Genomic DNA, 6,000 nt, shown 5'->3' with positions numbered 1-6,000 from the left:
TAGATAGTTTGTTAAGCCTTGTTATCAATTACGTAAAATTTTACATACTAATAAATACTTACAGCATTTTCAATTAAAATCTCGATTATTTTCATATATTTTTTTTGTTGATATTATAGAATTGAAGCATCGTTTTTTTTTAAAGCTTCGATTGTTAATTTCATCGGAATGAAATCCGTCAGCTTTATCCCGGTTCAGACATGGTTCAGTCAATTGTTTAACGCTGGCTGTTCGTTGCAAACGACGTGGATTGTTTAACAAAGGGGAATTATTCAAAATATAAGGTTTTATCGTAGATGAATGATTTTATTAAAAAAAAATGTTCATAATGATTTTCCTTTAATTAAAGTCGTATTTGTTATACATTCACGACCAAAGAGATCTTAAAACTTTAATCTAACATAATAGGTTAAGAATACTTCTTATACCAAAACGTAAATAAACTGTGAAAGCATGAATATGCAATACAAATGGAGGAATAATGTTTCAATCGGAAAATCCTGACATATGATCTCCAAAATGTAATGCTCATAATAAAAAGATACTAAGAATCGCTTCTCCACACATTAAGACATAAAAGTTTCTGCTATATGACGTCAGAGGAAAAGAAACCAAAACTATACATTGTCGACTATTTTCCCCCATGGATACCATCACCCTGGGAAAAGCCAACTTAGTAAAATTCCAGCAACTTAAGCGTATAATTTGAAACGTATTTGAAAATAAATTATTCAATTTCAAAAGCATTTTCCTCAGTTTCACATCGTACAAAGCACGTTATACAAATGTTACTGAAAGCTTCGTACCTTTACGTCATAATTCTTGGCTTGCTCCGAGCTTTTGTTTATAAATTTTAAGGCGAAAAGTCATAATGTTGTTACATAGGCTATAAAATATCAATTGTTCGCTGTAATACATAGTTTTCTTACTTATTTAGTGTTTATGAAGCCCGTTATAGAACCGCTTTGGAAGCATTTGACTGTAGGAATGGATCAACGGTTTTGAAATGTAAACTTTACTGTTAAAAATGTTCAAAACTTTTTTGATGTCGGTTATATTTTTGGTATTGACTTACAGCATGCAAATATACACTAAATACGAAATATATTTATATTTTGAAGCTTTATATGAATTTGTTTTTATTTAAAAGTAAACACAGACTGTATTTCAATCAAACCAGAATCATTAATTCTGATTTCAGATTACAACAGTTCAATATGTGGCTTTGAAAGTTAAATAAACGAATACTTGCTGAAAATATAAATAGTAAACAATATTTACTTTCAAAAGTACCCCAACGCCATATCCAATCATTGGATCGCGTAAATTCTGCTCCAAAAACAGTGTTTACGAAATATAGTGAATAACATGTTTACCTCCGTAAAACTCATTTACTGGGAATAAAACTCCGTGATAAGGAAAAAAGAGGGACTTACACCAAATACTATGGTGTAATTTTTGAAGGAAAGTTGGTATACATCGATTTTTTTGGAAGACACGACATCTTCAGTGAGAAGATTCCAAAATTTGTCTACCATACACAATGATGCCGCCATTGTTCTGAGCACGTTTTTTAACCACGAAACTATAAAGCTTACGATAAAGATGAAGCGAGGGTTATATCTTAACTCTCAAGTTAAAAACACAAACAATTACACTAACTTACACTACTTTTCCAAAATCTCTGAACCCAATGTAATGAGTATCCATAATGATGAAAGGCAAACAGTATATTGTTTATAAAAAACAACTTCCTTGATAATATTTATAACTACACAACATTGGATTAGAGCGGCCATTGTAGTGTTTACAACGAGTATCTCTGAATGAACGAAGCTTTGAAGGTTGATAGATATCATCTGGACGAACAAAACAGGAACATCGGAATTGATGGTTGTTGATTATTTGGGATGATTTCAATGCCAGATGGATATATGTTTTTATTCGGGGAATATGGGTCGGGGAAAACTTCAGGTGATGTGTTTCGTATGGTGTGTATTTGGTTTTACTAAAGGCATAAAGGGATATATCAGTAAACAAAGAGACTTTGGTGGATAGCGAGAAATAGACTAGAGATACGTCAACATACACATGAAAATAATGGAACTGATAATAATTACACGTTAATTTGTCATCGCAATTGAATTCGATTGGAACATCTCCAATATTCTTTTAGGAAAAAAGTCCCAGTTCATTTAACAAAATTTACCAATAAGCAAAATTAAAAATAGTTACTATAAAATGCAGTATAAAATGACCACAATAGCGGTTAATGTCGATAATACAAGCATTAGCGAGTAGCAGTTAACATTCCTGTTAACATCGCGTGCAACCTACGCCGCATGTTAGTGTCCTAATATTTAACGACATTATGTCATAGCTAACCTGATTTTGTGTCCAAAGAAAACTGCATTAACTGCTAATTTTCGAAACTAGTTTAGTATCCACTTTCGGTAATGTCTGTATTAGGTTTTTTTTTATTGTGGACAAGACTAGTATTTAAAACCTGATTAAATTTGAATGCCTAATTTAAATTTGAAGAGTCTTTCATCACACCTGTGTTTCGGGGACTGTCATTTTTCCCATGCTAAGCATATACTGAGCATACAACCAGATATATCCCATGATTGTTTCCCACTGACCACGATTTTCGGAACCTAGAAACAGAGAAAGAAATCGATCCAGACAAAAATGTTCCTCTTCCGCACAATCTGCTTAATACAGGGACTAATTCTCAAAATCCAAGTTTTCCATTAAGCTAATACACTAATGAAGTCTAGTCCAACACGTTCACCCATCAAGGCTCAACATTATCCAGTCACGAAGCGCTCGCGACCTAATTACAAGTAATTCCGAAGCTATCATCCTCTCGTAGACAAATTATATCGTCATTAAGTTATCTCAGCGACCTTCACCGATATTGTGTTAGTAGCACAGCGATGCGATGGATATAATAGGTGCGTCAATGGATGAAACAAAAAAGAAACGCAATTATGTTATGAACGAACAATTATAAGACGAGTAAAAACATGTCTACGATATAGCTGGATAAAGGGAAGTGAATAATGATGAATGATGTGTGTTGAATAATTGTGTTTTCTTTAGGAAAGATCGAAATTATTCTGGAAATATAAATCATACCGTCTTCACCTGTAACCATTGTTTAGGATACGCATTAAACGTCATAGATAACTTAGAACATGAGTTATATTTCCCGCCTTCCAACGAACATATTTTATAGTTTAAAGCGCAACATTAAAGAGATTACTCTCTTAAAAGTTGGTGGCCATAAAATATTCCGAGTAGAAAGGAAGTGATGGATCCTTTACATCTGCGGCCGAGACAAGAATAAGCTCTTTGAAATTCTCCACCAGCCTTTGAGAATATTTTTTAATTTTAATTAAAACGAAATGTGCAACCCTAAGTCAGTAGACTAATGACGAAGGCTATTTCCTCCGAAGACTATTTTCGCGGCAGTAAATTAAAAAAATCTCCCGAGCCTAATTAATCTCTTGCAACAGTTTATTTTAACAAAGAAACCGGGTCAAGAAAATCAAACCACAACACAAAATATACTATCTGTCACTGTTTTAACCTTCGCAATCAACAAACTATGAAGTGTGTAACGTTACTCGCAATCGAATAGCGTACGTTTTTAAGTGATGCATGTAACAATAAAGTTTAAAATCCGCTGTTGAAGTGATTCACATTGTGAAAACGTAACGTTATGTCATTGATCTACAGACAGATGTGGGCTATGGCCGCGATACGGTATACCCGGTAATTAAGCCGGCTCCCCAGAGTCGCGACACTCGCTACAGAAGAAAAACTATATTAAAAATCGTTCAGAAGCGCCACTGGTTTTGAATAATTAATTCGATCGTGGAGATTCCGCGAATATCTCGCGTGTTCGGGTGACGAGCGCTATTCGTCACGCTTTTCGAAAATTGGACTTTGGCGAGCTAGTGGTGACAACGAAATACGGTCCTTGGAGCTTTGCCGAGGGTGTGCGCTACTTTCTCCGCTGCTACTCCATATATCTTCCACTGTCCACTTCCATATACGATTCCGCTTAATCGATTTTGGAGCAGGTCTCTTTAAGTTTATTTTTCTTGGAAGAATGACTCAATTACTTGTTCTAAGCAGTTTTGGGTCAGGTTACAGTGAAAATGAGTGTACTATATACAGAAACATTATATATCAGACTTCCTGAATGCGTTTATGGAATGAAATGAACAACGTAGGCTTGCATTTAATTATGAGTGCGTAAGACAAATAATGAGGCAATGTGAACCGCGTCACGGAGTGTTTACATCGCGATAGCGACGCACGTGCAGTGGGTTGCGCAATGTCACCGGCACGGGCGGTCAGCGACTGATTCATTGATTGATAGCTCGGCATTTTTATGTTAAACACGAAAGAAAGTTTAAGGGCTATATCTCTTTGCTATCACATATAAAACTGTCCACATCGACGTTTCTAATTTAAGTACTTTCCAAAAACCTAATGCCAATTTATGGTGGAATAAATTCTAAATCGAAATTTAAGTCTACAGCTTGTAATAAATTAAACCCCGGTTTGTATACATCAGTTTGATAAGTACTACGAATCCAATAGTTTTCAACTTCCTCTTGAGTAACGTTGAAAGCTTTAATCTTGAAAGCGGGTAGCAAACAGCTCGGCCTAGGTCTTGTTTTCACAGCTAAGTAAATATTTTGATTAGCCAAATGCATCATTCTATCGATTTGAGGAATAATACTACGAGATCGAAAACAAAAACATTTTCTCGTACCATCCAGAACAAAATATATGTGAAGAGATATAAGAAACTAACTTTGAATCATGTTCAAAACAAGTCATGAAAATTTGTTCTAAACATTGCGTAATTCATAGCGGAAATGAAACTGGTCCTTTGAAACACACCCAAACTTTCTTAAGACGAATTAAATCAAATATTTCGATTTGATTTGAACGGAAACGTTATCGCCCGGCAATTAATCCTGCATTAATTATTCCGCAGGTGCTACCACGGTGCAAGTAAACAAAATTATCAACAGTTACCAGATGTCGAAGCTAAACCTCATTTCAATCAATAAATGTTCAAACTTTCCACGAAACACGTCGTCCCAAAACTTAATATCGAATTTCGCGGGAAACCTATAAAATAATTTGTTTTATGACTTTTAAACATTTGGGTTTATTGATTACATGTAACCGTATGTAACGGTTAAACTTCCTAATTAAAATTATGGACGGTGACACAATTTTTGCGATTTGATGTTATGTAAATTATTATGACTCGTATAAATAAATTACTCAAGTAACATAACATCCTTATGAATTTTAGCACATCGCATTTAAGGATTAAAAATACGGCGTTCAAAAGCCGTTTGGACGTCCTAAATCGGTTAAATGAACACAAACATCGTGCACTTAGCGGCATATTGGGATAATCTCAAGTTTCCAAACCCACAGACAGATAAAACGTACCAAATTTTACTTATTATTTTTATAACATCGCTTGACATGAATCAGAGAGAAAATAACCGATAAACTGGATTTCAAGGAAACATTGCAGGTTGGTGCACCTCTTGACGCAACTCCCGATTCAGGCTGAAGGCAATCAATGTTTCAATAAAAATGCGTATTACGAAGTTCATTTGTCGAAAAAGGTTAAATCTGTCGGCCATTTTGGATTGAATGACAGCATTAAATTGTCAAGTTTATAGGGCAGTATTAAGTATTTCTTTTAAGTGTTTATTTATATATTTTGAAACGTTTCTTGCTATTAGGGATTTGCAAGGCTTTTAAGTCGATATCAAAGAATACGTATAGGGATATGACCAGTTAAAGATCATTTGATAAAAAGAGTTTTCTTTCAATTCTCCCGTTGTCGTCGGCCACTTCCAGCTAAGGAGTCGTTAGCCGGTACGGACGCATGTGTTTTAACGATTCATTTGTTGTAAAAAACTTAATGGTGATTGAATGAGGACGAGTATG

The sequence above is a fragment of the Trichoplusia ni genome, chromosome 10 (assembly GCF_003590095.1).
Source record: "Trichoplusia ni isolate ovarian cell line Hi5 chromosome 10, tn1, whole genome shotgun sequence".
Lineage (NCBI taxonomy): Eukaryota > Metazoa > Arthropoda > Insecta > Lepidoptera > Noctuidae > Trichoplusia > Trichoplusia ni.
Note: the sequence above shows the minus strand (reverse complement) of the source record.